General features: G+C 44.0%; 1 protein-coding gene across 3 annotated transcripts in view; it reads right to left on the minus strand.

Annotated features, from left to right (window-relative positions):
• LSR (lipolysis stimulated lipoprotein receptor) overlaps window positions 1-15840 on the minus strand; it is a 624987-nt gene that overhangs the window by 537089 nt on the left and 72058 nt on the right. The window lies entirely within an intron of this gene.

Consider the following 15840-nt stretch of genomic DNA (forward strand, 5'->3'; position numbering starts at 1 on the left):
CCAGTGGTTTAGCATTTTCTCTTTGCGCCCTGGTAGGTGCACTCACACGTGAGGTACAGTTTGTCGGGACACCTGTGTGAACGTAGGACATTTGTTTTCTCTTGGTTATGATAACATTTCCATACATTTTCTACTGCATTTTGTTACACAATCCTTTAATTTCCCAAATGCAACCTACATTTAGTTGCTGCTTAGGCACTGCATGCTTTTGTAACCTGCCCAAGTCACCAATCCTGTTTTTTTGTTTCCACTCAACCGGTTTTTGAAATCTTGGAAAATGGTGAATTCAGAACAGCCAACCATTTGTTCCTAGCTCTTAAAAGAAAAAAAAAAAAAGAAAAAAAAAACTTGTGTACATCATTTTATTGCCATTTTCTTTTGGGTCTTCTAAATCTGACCACTTCACCCCTCTTTCTATGCTTTGGTCCATCGAAAAACTGCATGTGCCTTCTCTTTGCACTCATTTTCCTCCCTTTCTTCATCCAACATCATACCCCAGCTTGTATGGCTGTCGTCCCTTTCCTAGTCATCAAAATCTAGTCTATTTAAGGACAGCGTTCTATGCTCGTCCCTTACGTCATCCAATCTGCCTCCTGTTTCTTTCGGTGGCGATCCTTTGATGCTCCCTTTGGTTTTGCAACCATCTTTCTCCCTCATTTGCCTATATGAATTCCCAATCATTTTCCCTATGCCTTCTGCCTCATGTGCAGCAGCTCATGTCAGTATTCTCGGTATGCCTTGCAGCTCCCTGTGGGTCGGTTGTGACCCTCTTCTTCCCATCATTCTTATGCTTCAATTGGCATTATGCATCTATTAACAAGGTGATCTATTTCGTCATCCCTTTGTCCCATAATCCTTCTCGTGTCCCTTTTCTCTTCTTCCTCTTGCCTTCTTTGCAACCTACATTCTTTCCATCTCCGTTTCTATTCCATCATGTTTCTCCTACTCCATTCTTTGTGTTCCTCATACCTTCTTCGTTCTTCCTTTTGCTTCCTCTTTTTCCTTCTCTTTGTAGGCTCTCTCTCGTGCCTCCCCCCCCCCCATCTTTTCCCGTTACTCCACCATCCTCAATACCCTTTCCGTCTAACTTAATATCTGTCCTTCCATCCACTCGTTCTGCACTATCGTCACTTTGGCTTTGACCTTCCCTTCTTTTTGTCTCTTAGCTTCTTCCTCCGTCTGTCCCTTCTTTCATCACGTGTTGACATATTTGCATTCTTTAATCTTGCTTTCTACCATACTGTCCTCACCGTCATAAGGAGGGGACTCTTATGTCGGATTAACATACACCGCTGCTGCCTTCAACTCCGTTAAAGGATAAAATCCCTGTCTGCGTCTGTTTTCAGAAGGAGAAAGAGGATCCGAGGGCGTTGCGTCCTCCCCTTTATGCAGATTAAGCATCCACTCCTTTTCAGGCAGGTCTTCCTTCTCACTTCGATACCTTTTCCATAGCTCTAAAATGGCTAGCCTTTTAAGTAACTTCTTTCTTGTATATGCAGCATGCAAGTCATGTGTTGTAATACAGTTCTTGATAATGAACCTTCTTGAGCCCAAGGCATTAACATTTTCTTAGCCGTGCCTTTTACCCATTCGGCATGGTACGTCCTAATCTGGGGTGTGCATCTCGGGAATGTCTTAGACAAGTGTAGCAGCGTTGTGTCCCAGATAATGACAAGTTGTTTTTAACTGTCAATACTTACCGGACATTTTATTCTGTTACTACTTTCAATCAATGATACCACAATCAATTTGGCAAGCACCATCAATCCCCGCCCATTACCAATAAATTATTTAACCGATTCTAAAACCTATACAATGATGTTCTCTTTATTCCTTTGTTTATAGTTCGACACTCTTAGAATCTTATTTCACACAATGTTTCCGCAACTTGTATCCTCCGATTGACATCAATCGCTTCATTTTAAATTCTGATAACAAGCTAGATTACTATTGTTTTATGTCTCCTAAAATAAAAGTTGTATGCCGACATTTATAACGCCAAACAAATGTGCACTTTCATTTTCTACGATTGTCTTCCTTTACTTTCTCTAGTAAATGTATCTCATCTCAAATTTACCCCGTTTTGGAGTGCGACACGCATTCTTCATATCTGTCTTGCCTCAGGAATTCCCAAAAATACCCCACTTTGAGTTTAATGCCTGTATTTCAGTCCCCTTGGAAAGTGAAATCTAGGAATCCCTCTCCCTTTCTTAAACACAAATCCTGTTACTATATGTATTTACACTTGCAATACAATCCCCTACTTAGATTCGTTACTCAGCTAGAGTGCCTCGGTATTGACTCTTCCCCATCGACCACTTCGCCTTCAGTCCGCGGGGACTAGACCGACATTTTGTCAAAGGAGCACCTGCCAAATTTCTCACACGTGTTTTTTCTCCGCTCTGCACAGGAAACTGATTCTGGCTAATGGTGCAAGAAGTCAAAAATCTGAGAGTCTGGATCTGGGCCCCGGGAGACTGGACCAGAACCATCGCCTGCTACCAAAATGTGCATTAGCACCTGGAGCATTCCAAGTGCCAGAAGAAGTTACCAATAAACTATTTCAGATGCAAATAACCAGACAGACTCAAAGAATATGGCAAAATACTACTTTATTATCAGCTCAAATAAAGTAGGGAAACCTGGTGAACAAAGAGCAGCTCACTCACTCACTCTACAATTACACAAACCTTGATGTACGTCATCCTACGTGCTAAACAGTAAAAACATATTGAAAGGAAGGATTGGTTAAGGGAATACATATATATCTATACTTCATTTAGGTGTTACTAACATTATTGGCTGCCCTCTATCTGGTAGCCACGCCTTGAACTACCTCCAACTACGTATAATACAGATTAATAGTAAAATAACATGCGGATTGGCTTCTGCAATAATGTATGGTGCATTGCTATATAGGCCCTCATGATTGGTTGGCATTCTCTCCCAACCTTAGACATTTGGCTCGTCAGTAGCATATAAGCAAAATGTAACTGAGGTGCAGGGAACAACGTCAGACGACTGCCCACTTGGCCAATTAGCCTACCATCTTCTCATGAGTTGAGCCCAAAGCCAAGGCTGCTTCTTTGCAGTTGACCCTGCAGACTGTTCTCTTCCTTGGAACTTTTAAGGGAGCGAAGGTACATCACCATCTTCGTCTGGAACTTAATGCTATTCTTTCAATTATACTGGGTGTTATTACTCCCCTTAGCCTCTGGAAACTTGGTTGCTCCGTCTTACATATTGCTTTCTGAATCTTTGATTGGGCAATACATACTTACAAATGTTCACTTCTGTACTTAATCTAAGAGAAATATGCTCCTCGTGCCTTGCAGATACCTCTTGATGTGGCATGCTTGATCCACCCCACACCCCCAACCCCAGCACTATCTGAAATGTCATCAGGCCTAGTACGATAGTCGCTCGTTTTGTTCCTCCCCTCCCTTTCTGCACCCCTCTCCCTCACCTTTTGTTTTTCTCCTGTTCTACCAGAAATGTCATCAGGCCTAGTACAGCAGTCACCTGTTTTTTTCAATTTCCTTCCCACTCTCCCCCTCCCTTCCTTATCTATGTCTTAGCTCTTGCACTATCTGAAATGTCATCAGGCCGAGTACAATTGTTAATTTCACATCCTTACTGTTCATGGCCTGTAGCAATGTCATTGTATTATCCCGTGTTCCCTCCCTTGAAGCGCTTTGAAACATAGTTTTTATATAGCACCTATAAACAATATCAGATTATATCCTAAGCCAAACAGAAAATGCCTTCTTCCTGCACAAAAGAAGTTTTACAGCGGTGGTCAGTTCTGCAGCCATGGTCTCTCTACAAGGCTTCTTGCTTATTATTTATACAGCATCGACGCCCATCTGTTCATCATAGCTTTACTCAGTTATATTTTGTACTGCAGCAATCTTCTAAATTTCTGATCTACCATGCGTTTGTGTACATACATCTACCAATTCTCTGCTCATTTATCTTCGTAGTGTATATGATTTTTTTCGTATTTGCACTTTTACATTTGCATCTTAATTCTTTAAGTATACGCATATCATTTCAGTGCGTCCTCTGGTCTCATCTTTATGGCGTCACTTTCCTCGTCTCATTTCTTTTTTTTGTGACATGGTTTGCATGAAACCTTACACAAATCAAAGCAAGTACAAGTACAAAACAGACAAATCTATGACGGAATTCATATGATCATTACTATAACCATTTAAAAAGCGACTGACGTCAATAGTCAGCGATACATTTTCGCCCCACATTGGTCTAGACAATAAAAGATGCTTTGAAAAATCAAAAGTCGAGCCAAATCTTTCTGGAAAGCTTTCCTTCTCAGAGTGTCAAGTACCTGACATTCAAGCACCCAATGTTGTAAAGTTTCCACAACCCCCATTGTATGACAAAAGAGACAGTGAGGAGCTCTCGACATCATCTGTAACTCTCCAATTAGGAGTTTTCCCTCTAGTATGGAATTGATAAGAGTCTAAAGTGCAGATCTAGTACGTGCAACTTGTTACAGGGAAAGCATTTCAGATAAGACCAGTTATCTTTTCTATGTGGATACCTGGCATATTCCGAGTAGGTGGAATAAGTTGATCAAAACTCAAGCGTTAGCCTCCAATCCTCTCAGAATAGTTTGTGTTTGACAGTTTCAGGGCATGCCATTAACTCCTCGTCGGATGAACCAATGCATACAAGCAAATTATGCATCCGTTCCATGAAAACATTTATAGAATTTGATGACAAATCCTTCATAACTTTTGTCTTCATAAAGTGAATTAATAGGTGGTAACAAGAGCTTGGCATAATTGAACAACTGTCTCCAATGAAATTGTACATTCAGGGATATTAAAGCAAGTTCACAGCAGATTATAGCATTTGGTATAGACATGGCCAGTCCCAGAACATTTTTCCATATCTGGCCTTGTAGTGAATTGAAGTATGGACCAAGATCCAACAAAGTGATCTCCAGTCTGTAGAGTAGGGTGGGCTCGATTAACAGATATTTTAAGATGGGCAAGATAGAAAAACGTGCACAGCTTGGCATACAAATGCTTCATGTGGGAGATGAGTACTATCTTTCAGTGCCAATCTCTGCATATCGATAGAGGTGGTGTCCGTCAGGTTGTAGTCCAAATAACGAATCGAAGAAACCAAATCCACTGTCTCCTCACCCATTGACCATCACATAGTTTTTTGGTCTCTTAATTCTGGGAAAAATTACGATTGATTTACCAAAAGGTGGTTATTCAAGGTGTTGGAGTAAAAAAGATGGTTTTCCCTGCAGGATGAGATAGCAAAGGCGAGCCAATGGATCCTCAAATGATCCGACCTCACTGGAGAGATACCCTCGGCCTGCCACAAGTCCCCAACATCACTTAAATTGATTTGGACGAGTGTAGGGGCCAGGATGCAGCCATGCCTTAGACCAAGGTTAACCACAATAAGTCTGGATAACGCACCTTCTTGGTTCAAGCGGACCCTCAAGGCTGAGTTCTTATGAAAGATTGCAAATCAGTTGGATCAATTTAAGTGGAAAATTAAACCACTGGGTCCATAAATCGGACTGCATCACGCAATCAAATGCTGAAGACCTGTCCAATGAGGCCATGTAGACAGTACTGGCTGGACTGTTTCATCTTATTTAACAAATGGGCCAAAAGAGTGGCATTAAGTGGAGTTCCCATTTGCTGTCTGAAGCCCACTTAAAAGCATGACAGGACATTGGAATGACTAAGTATTCGGTTTAGAGCTGTAACACAGGCCAGCAAGATCTCCAGGATGGTTGGAGGTGATGTCCCCGGCCATGGGAATCAATTTCCCATATGGATGTACCATCCCCAGGCACAGCAGCAGCACCTGGGAGCCCCTGGAAGGTTCCCCTCCTCTCCCCATGGGGAAATTCTGCAACGTAGTCCAGCTAGCGCTCTAGGATGGGCGGGGGTGATGTTCCTGGCCTTGGGCGACTGTCTCCCATGTGGGTCAACCATCCCCAAGTCCAGTGGCAGTTCCGGCAGGGTGCCCATACTTCCCCAGAGGGAAAGGCTGTAATGCAGCCCAGCCAGAGCTCCAGGCTGGGCTTGGTGCTGGTCGACCCACATGGGAGATGGGTGCCTATGGCCATGGACATTACCCCCAACCATCCTGGAGACCTGGCTGGGCTGCGTTACAGAATGTACCTCCGGGAAGGCTCCCTGGGAATGCCGCTGCACTTGGGGATGTTCCACCCACATGGGAGACGGGTGCCCAAGACCAGCCATTGGACTTGTGGACGGTCGACACTATTTTCCTCCCAGTTAGGTGCATCCACACGCGAGGTACTGTTTTCATCCCGACAACTGTGGCAATGTGGGAAGGTAGGACATGTGTTGTTGGCAGCGTGTTTCAGTAGTTTCCAGGTGGGAAATGTCTGAAAATTTAGTTTCCCTTCCTAAGTTCGGGGCTTGTGGGTAATAAAATCGGAGGCAATTCGTGCAAGTCAGACCTCGGATTCCCACAGATGTCTTCTTTTCGGAAATGCATAGGGTTCCCCGTTTTCCTTGGTGGCTTCAACACCCTAGGCCCAAATCTGTAGGTTGTCCACAAGAGCAAAGTCCCGCAAAATCTGCTCTGCCAAAGAACTTTGGGTTACCAGTGGTTTAGCCTTTTCCCTTTGCGCCCAGGTAGATGCACCCACACATTTGAGGTACTGTTGCCCGGACACCAGTGGGAACGAAGAAAGGTAGGACATTTCTTGTGTTCACTTGGTTTTTCATACATTTCCTACTGCACTTTTTTACACAACCCTTTCATTTCCCAAATATGACCTACATTTAGTCGCTACTTTAGGCACTATACCCTTTTGTAGCCTGCACAAGTCACCCACCCTTTTAAAAATGTATGCTTGCCCTTCCTCACCACATTTGTTTTCCTTATTTATACTTGCCAAGTATGTCTATTTAGGCCGTAAGCATAAAAATCCTGTGTACCATGGCTCCGTTTTTGGCTTGTGGTATTGCTTGTTTTGTGAAACATTACGAAAACATTTTGATACCCTAACTTGAAGAGTCGGGGGGGGAACTTAGCGGAGCATTGATTTTCTCAAAATTCACAGAAGCCATTGCCTTACCGGGCCAACCGTGTCCACCACAACTTGTTTTCTGACATTTTTCCAATTTATCCCCAAACTATGGAAATTTTCCCCGTTGCCTGACCTGCGCAAATCACCCCTTCCCTAACTTGGAATTTTGTCTACTTTTTAGAAATGTATGCCTTTGTCTTCCGATTCAGCTTTCCTACCCCCCTCTTCCATTCTGTCCACGCATGTCATATTGAAAAAAAAAAGGGAAAAAAAAAAAGAAATTAAAAAAATAAATAAAATCGCCTCTCACAAAACAGATGGTAACGATATATATAAAAATATTTTTTTGGTTTATTGGTTTACACTCAACCTGTTCTTGAAAGCCTGGAAAATTGCCAATTCAGCACAGAAAACCATTTGTTCCTGGCTCTTGCAAGGAAAAAAAACCACACGCTCCTTTGTACATCATTGTATTGGCATTTTCTGAAAAAACCAAAATGTTCCCCCCTGTGGTTATTTTCTCTCACCCCAATACAGCAAACTAGGATTCCTTGGTGGCGTTATGACCGCCTACATGAGGAAGAAAAGGGGCCACATTTGGCAGAGATAACTCATGTAACGAAAAGGTTACAAAGGATTGACTGGAGACATACCGAAATAACCAAAAAAGGCCTCAAAACTTGGGGTGGGGGAAGGGAGAAGAGAAGGGGGTTGGGGAACGGTGGCCTGGCCCTTGGCAGTTAAAGGGTTAAACCTTTAATGTTTTTCACGTTTAAAGGCCAGAATTCGGGGATCAAAGTAATGGGACTAGCTCTTGTTATTGGCAAAATTGCTTTCATGAGAATAACTTTCCGATACGGTCTGCAATAAAAGTATAGGGAGACAGGGTCCTCACATACCCTATCCAACACTGTACCGCCAGATTCCCTCATGTACTGCAGATCGTCAGGGTATCGAATTCTTTGGCACACTGCATCCATGAACCTTTTACAGACCTTATTGTACAATCTACATGTCCTACCGATGCGATCAGCAACCACTGAAAGAGGAATGGCCACATCTTGTGCTTGGTAATACTGAGCTGCAAGGTGAAATAAATGATCCCCCAGAGTTGGGTTTCGTAAATTTAGGCACCCAGTTTTAGTTTTGAGACAAGAGGAAACAAAAATAATCAAGCCAGGATGTTGTCCCCTATGCCAAGTGTAAATGTGATTAGTTCTCAAGTTGTAACAAGTCCAAACCAGACATAAAAGAATCCCACTGAATGCCCCTCAAAGAATTAGACTAAGTGTGACGAGGAATGCAAGTAGAGCGGTTATATTTGGACCCTTCTGCACAGTTGGCATTAAAGTCCCCCACCCCCATGATTATCACATGATCATGCCTTTCCGACAACCAAGCGACAAATAGATTTTCCAGTATTTGAAGGTATGCATATAGGTTGTTTGGCCAGATTGCAGTATATATTTATTTCCAGAAAAAAAAAAAAATACTAAAGCTGTACAGGAACCTAGATTACACCCACATCCTGGTCGTGTTCATAAGCCTACATATGTTCCCCGTTAAGTAGGTTAACAGAGTTCTGATTAGGGTTGCATAAGGCCTGGCCTTAGAGCTGTGAAGGTTTTAAGAGCAGACTATCAAGCCCAGTCCTGTACCTCTGTGTTAACAGGGACCTGTTGGATGTTCAGGGAACACAGTGGACCTACGTCTACTTGGGTAGAGGCTGCTGGCACAACTGAATGTTGTCCTGCGGTAAAAGTAGACCAGAATGGTTTCAGCTCCTCTGAGGATTTTAGTTTTGAAAGATTGTAACCCAAAGAGTGTAAATTAGCCCATTGGCCTCAACCCATATTTGCAGCAATCGCCAATTGAAAATGGGATACCATGCGATTGCTATTTAAAGGGAAGTGAAATGTGATCTATGTCCTCGGAATGTAGAGCTCTTAATGGGGGGTGGGGGTGGTATCTGTTGAAATATTTTAAGAATCGTAGAATGATTTAGTCCCGTCAGGCCATGTATGTGTATGTTAGACTCCCACCCTATGACCTTCGTTGAATAGGTTGTGTTTGAATCAAATGCTTGTGTCTGAAGAGATGAACAAGTTACTTACCAATTGGTACCATTCTTTCGACTGGATGTTCCTCCAACGTATTACACATCTTCTACTCTTGGAAGCTGCCTTAAGAATTTTAATTAAGAGCTACGAGAGTTTAATTTCAGAGAAACATTATTTCTCTTTTTCCTAGAGTTTTTTTTTGTTTTTATAAGAACAGGAATTTGTGTGGGAAACGATCAGGGATCATTCACAAGTGAATTCACGTCTGTTGGTCTTATGGACGCATTAAAACAGGACCAGAGAGTCACTCGGGTGTGTAAAGCACTACCAATGTAGTAGGTGTTGGGAGTGTGATCCGTTGATAGCAACCCTGATTTTAACACTGTTCCTCCTGCACATTGTCATTGAGCGTCGCCACTCGCTCAAGCTGTATGGTACGGTGGCCATGCGACACCACGTCTTGCTAAAGTAAAGAGAAAATAGGTTGCGATACAGCCCCCAGATGTGTCACCCGAGAGAAGTTGTTGCACGTTTTTATCCAAAATCCCCAATTTATCAGCGTGTGTGCTAACAATATCCTTTATGTTGTCGTATAGTGTTAGAATTGCTTCCAAGACCAAATATAAGGCTGCAATAGAATCAGACCCAAGCGAGTCAGTCTGAGGCAGGTACCCTCAGCCTACCAGAATAGTTTTTTTTTGGAGCATTATGGTCCATGTTGGGTGCAAGTATATATTCTGGACCAAGTTAGTTTTGGAGACGCCGACAGGACCTACCTCCGGATAAAGGGTTGTTGTGGCCATTTGCAAAATTTCCATGTTCTTACAGAGTCTCAAGAACGACTTTTTCCAAAACGATCAAGTCTTCCAAGCACAGCAATTGAGATATCAGTTGATGTTGTGGCTGACTTGTTGGTAGACTTAAAGTTCAAAAACCGGTCTCAATGTGATTTGATTAGATAAAGTAGTTTTTATACAAATATTCACCGACAAATCCTCTGAGCATTTCTTTTCCCAGTGAGGCTAGCACATGATTAGATGGACAAGTCAATGAGGCTGGGACCCCCTGTATGTGAGTTGAAACAGACAGTCTGATCATCAGTAGTAAAAATGCTTGAAAATCCAGACATGAAAGATGACGAAGCGAGGCTAGTCATGTCTGTGGCTCTACCGCTCAGGACTTCCTGCGTAGAGCTGCTGCCATGAGGTGGTTATCTTAACAATTTGCACAGGCAAGCGTTACCGCTGCAGTCCGCAGAGCAAGGCGGAGAAACACAGACTTATAAGCCCTCAAAGTTGAACTAGATTGTACAGTCAAAATGTAGGGAGTCGCACTGTGTTTTCAAAGATGGTATGGAGGATGTGGAAAGAAAAAGTCAGTAACGCAGAGTAATAGGTCACACTTATCAACTCCCGAACTGCCGTATCACTTTCAATCACTTACTCATATGCGCGCGCATTCGCGCTGTGAAGGGGATTTTATGGAAAAACCAGCATTCTAACTCGGGCGAGCACCGAGCTCCCAGGCGGGGCTAGTCGAGCACAGTGTCAGCAGACAATCTTTTGCCTGTCCCAAAGAAGTTGTAGAGAGATCTCTGCCAAACTGCTGCATCACTTTCAACAACTTCCCAATTTCACTTACAGCTCTTCTACATCCAATGGTGTATGCACACATCCTTCCACTGCCATCAGTTTAAGGGTACATTCAGTGCAGTTGTCCGAGTGCATAACATCTCTAGCATCTTCAATGCAGTATTGGGATGATACCTGGTGTCATACACAATGTCTTCCTGTTATTCTTCCAGTATGACAGAGGTGAAGGAGGGGGGGGCACTAGCGATGACGTGTTTATCTGCTTCTCTGAAGATGTATCAATATGAGTATCCCTTAAAGAGTTCTCAATATCTTATTAGAGAGCCTACATCACCGTTTCCTTTGTCTCTGTAAATATTCTTTTTTTGTTTCTTTCTTAGAGCAAAATTTGATACTATATTTTTCATAGCTTCCAAAGACAAAGGGAGGCTCTTAGGAGCTATAGATGGCTCCCCGTCACAGTTATCTACAGGGTCCAATATATTTAAATCCTAATCCTGGGGGACAATTTTCAAGTTGAGAACTAGCAACTTGGTTATGAAGTATGCCAATAACCATTTTCTAAAGACATATCAGCATTTGTTAGTATAACATCTATTCTACGAACCACAAACATTTGCTCTTTTTGGTCACGAGATATCTTGGCGCATAATTCCAGCAAAGATTTCACAACAGTTATTTCCGCCATCTCAGATAACAATGTATTCATTATCTCAGATCATCGCATCCTCCGAAAGTACGGCAGTGCTGCCATCACTGAAGGTGCCCTCCGCTTCCATGGCCTCGCGTTGCCTGGCATGGTGGGCCCAATGTTTGGTCGAGTGGTCCTTTAGTGTCTTAGCCTTGAACCGGCTACACGTTCTACAGTTCGCCTCGGGGTGGTCCCTCGGCAAGCAGAGATTACAGGTGGCACGTTTGTCAACTCAAGGATACTCGTGGTTGCACTTGGGGCAGAATTTGAAAGGGGTACCCTCCATACGCACCCTGTGGCAGCAGGCTAGTGTGTGTAGGAAATATATATATATTTATATATATATATATATATGAGTGTAGAGTATGTTTCCACCCCCCACTCTCCCTACTTGCAGGGCCGAGGCCAGAGGCCTTCCAAGGCCTGGGCCAAGGCCAGAGGCCAGAGGCCTTCCGAGGCCTAAAGTCCATCGTGCAGCCCTCGACTGTTGTTTCTTCTCCGGGCCAGCGTCTAGCTCTGAACTTCGATGACTCGACGTGGGAGAGGAAGAAACGGGGTAATATGATATTTTAGCAAAATATGGCCCAAAGCCAGGGAACTCCGCGGAATGCTTCCGTCAAGTGTGGCAGAAAAAACCAATCTGAGGGTCCTACACGCGTGAGGGATCATGGGTACAGTGGACGTCACACTAGGGATAGTATTACTAGCATGCCTTGTGTCGACGCCCAGTTTCGAAAAACAAACTAATACTCTGCAGCTTCCACTAGATCCCGGCCTATGCACAGCATGTGATCTAGCAGATTCCACATGCCTCAGAAATATACATATCACACACAGCTAGATGGATCTTTCGAGAGCGGTTGAAATCCGAGCCAACCTTATGAAGGAAGGATGGCATCACACACAGTCACCTTCTCCTTGACAAAATAAACAAGTAGGGAGCTTAAAACAGAGACGGTCTCGATGTCTCACGTCTTGCAGAAGTGACGGCTACCAGAAAAAGCACCTTATGGGTGAGCAATCTTACTGCAAGGGATCAAAGCCAGTGGCCATTAAGAAAGTGAAGTCAAAGTGAAGTCCCATGCAGGAACAACAAAGTGTTTGTGGAAAACTGACTGCACAATGCCTGCAAAACATTGCATCACAATTACGATTGTGCAGACTATCACCGCGGTCACTGTAAAGACTGGCATGGTGGCCTGGTACCCTTGTAGGCCAGCCCTGCCAATAAATGCAGAAAACCCAAAAGAAAGAGCGTGAGTGAGACACCCCACACTTGCCTGGGGCCCAGACTGGAGAGATGAAAAAAATATCGACATGGACCCAAACAGGCGCAGCATCTAGAGAACTAGCACTAGGACAGGGATTGGCGGGAACACAGAGGCGATTGAAGTTCCACTCAACGGTCAGTGCGTATCCCAGTGCTCCCTGGTGAGGAAATATCCAGGATCAGAAGTTGCACTACCTGTTCACACTGGAGGTGAAGTGGTCAACCTGAGGAGTCCCCACTTCCTGGCCGAGTTCCCTACTATGGGAGGCTGAAGTCTTACTGCACACGGCATCCGTTCTGACTTTCGCTTTCCTAGCTAGGAGGAGCTAATATCAGAGATCCAGTTCTCCAGAAGCACACTAACATTGCTTCTGTGCAGAGAGTACAAATCTCTCCCCAGCCCCCCCAACCACATTGTTGAGGTAATGCAGGGCCACTGCAATGTCCGAGAGGACCTGCAGGCACTGAGGGGAAAAAGACAACACCACATCTCCAGCAACTTTACGTGCTTTCAGGCTTCCATAGGAGACAAAAATCTGTTCACCGTAACATCTAAAACGTGGGCGCTCCAACCCTTCAAGGATGCATCCGCCACCACGGTTAGTTGGGGCTAAGGTTGTCAGACCAATGACGCCCTAAGATGGTTGTCTCTCAGGAACATCATAAGAGATCTCATGACACGCAGTCCAAGACTCACAAAAAGGTCCGACATGTTATAGTGGGTTGGAGAAAACCGAAAACAGAGCAGTCAACAAAGTGACCTCATGCGCAGTCGTGCCTCTGGCATCACCAGAAAGCCAGGAGACAGTTGGCGCAAGAAGAAAGAGGCCAGAACCCTCTTCTGGGATTAGAAGGCATGAATCATGTGGAAGAGGTTTTCCACTTGGTCCTCAGAAGGGAAGGCTGTGCTCAGGCCAGTGTCCAGGACCGCACTGATGAACTGAATGGACGGAGGCAGCAAAAAGTGGGACTTCTAGCTAAAACCACTGCCAGCACCACTGCCAGCAGTTTGGTTAACACCCTAAGTGCCAAAGAAAGGTCAAACAGAAGGACTTTAAATAGATACTGAAAAGATCCCACCACAAATCTCAGATACTTCCTGTGCTTCAGATGGATCACCACAAGGAAGTAAGTACCCTCAAGACCCAGGAGCACCAACCAGTCCTACAGAGAGCTTGAAGGATCCGGGCCAGAATTACCATCTTCAACTTGTCCTTGCACAGGCACAAAAGCCCTTCTCGGAGCACCCAGAACCTATGACTGGCAGGTGGGGAGGGTTCGAGCAACAGCATGGCTGCTGTTTGTCTAAAGGTGCATAGCCCCTACTGCAGCGGCGAAGGAGAAGGGGGGGGGGGAATCCCTTCCTCTTGGTGCTGGAGCAGAGGGAGGGTAAACATCTAACCCTCTAGGGACTCATCGTGGCTTCTGAATACTGACATTTCTGAAGGATTTATGGGCCATCAAAAGGCATGTTCAGGAACTTTGCCCGTTCGACTGGCGTGAACCCCCAAAGTTGTCATCCAGGAATGGCTTGCAATGACCATACCCGTGGCCATAGCACATTCACAATAGTCGCCAGAGTCCAGGTCTGACTGCATATCTGGAATGTTGCTTCTTTCTGCCATCCTGCAAAAAAACATTTAAGCCCTCTTTCATGAAGGTTTTCAGCTTCCTCCAACAGCACAGTCTAGAAGCCAAAAGAAAATGAGGCCAAGGTGCAAAACACAAACTGCCCTCAAGGAAAGACTACCGCAGGGAAACACAGAGTACCAAAACGTCATCTTCTTACTTTCACTAGCAGGGGAAGGTAGTCTTTGGGTTAGCTGGCACAACTTAACCACCAGGATCTCCAGGTAGGCATGAGTAGAAAGAAAAAACAGACTGTTACTTGGCAAGGTCCTGGTCCACAGCAGCGACAGAGGCTGACTAATCCAATGGTTAAAAGACTGGGTCTTTCACTGCTCGGATTAAGGACAAGAAGCTCACTCTGAAAATCTTCAGCCAGGAGGTCAGTCAGCTCCAACTGGTCTGTATACCTGGTCAGTGCTGACAATTCCTCAACTGGGACCCACATATCTAGCAATTTCTTTTAAAATCAGTAATGTTCGAAAACACATAGCATGAACAATAGACACAAATGGGTTACACAGGAACAATTCATGTTTTCAGTCGAGAGTTGCACAAGTGAGGACAGACCTTAATAATGTACCACTTGGACTGTACCTGAGAACACATAGCAGAAACACAAAATGTGCCAATTCATTTTGAAGCATAAATAGAACAAGCGCATCCCCTTAACCCATCACCTGTGCGATAGCGTTTCAAACAACAATTGCAGCAAACTGTTAACCAACCACCATTTCAAGCACTTCACTTTAACAACCATTAACATGAAATACTTTAAGAACATGACAGGAGTTTGGAATTGACAAGCACATTAATAATGGATAAATACGTGCACTTACATTGGAAGGCATCATCTAGAATTAGGTATAGGAAGACTTTTCAGCTGCAAGATACCTTTTGAAGCCCCTTATTCTGAGAGATGCTGTTTCGAGTCAGTGTGACCTAGGCTACGCACATCTGGCAATCCACTGCTAGTGTTTTGAGGCAGTATCCTCATTAGCCAAGGCAATATACGTGGCTTGATATAGAGAATATAACAAAATAAAAAACAAAGATACCGGCACAAAAGACTTAGTGTGATTATTTTATGGGGGAATTGTTGTGAAGTAAGATATGCATCATCAGTTGGTTTAAGTTTTCTAATGAGAGCCACACAAAGCATGAACAGACTGAACCAGTGGATGGGAGTTTCACTAGGTCCATCTAATTATTGCAACTTTGCAGCTATCTGAGAGTGATTTCACTACGCAAAAATACACTCTAAAGTAAACAGGATTGCTCATATATGCCCTAAAGTAATTGAAGGCAGAAAACTCATGCAAGTTAGTGTTTACATAATCATAGTTTGTATCAGACAAAATGAAAAGGCTTCAACCGACCATGGAGAAGGTAGTCTCCACTAGGTCTATTGTTTATAGGTAGAGGTGCAGCTGGGAGCAGGAGGGAGACAGACCTGAAAACTGCAGTTGCATTTTTCAAAATGTCAGTTACCCCGGAAGCTGTGAATGACTTTACATTAGGTCCTTTCGAAAGCATATACA

Source organism: Ambystoma mexicanum, chromosome 8 (assembly GCF_040938575.1).
Source record: "Ambystoma mexicanum isolate Mex_15411 chromosome 8, UKY_AmexF1_1, whole genome shotgun sequence".
Lineage (NCBI taxonomy): Eukaryota > Metazoa > Chordata > Amphibia > Caudata > Ambystomatidae > Ambystoma > Ambystoma mexicanum.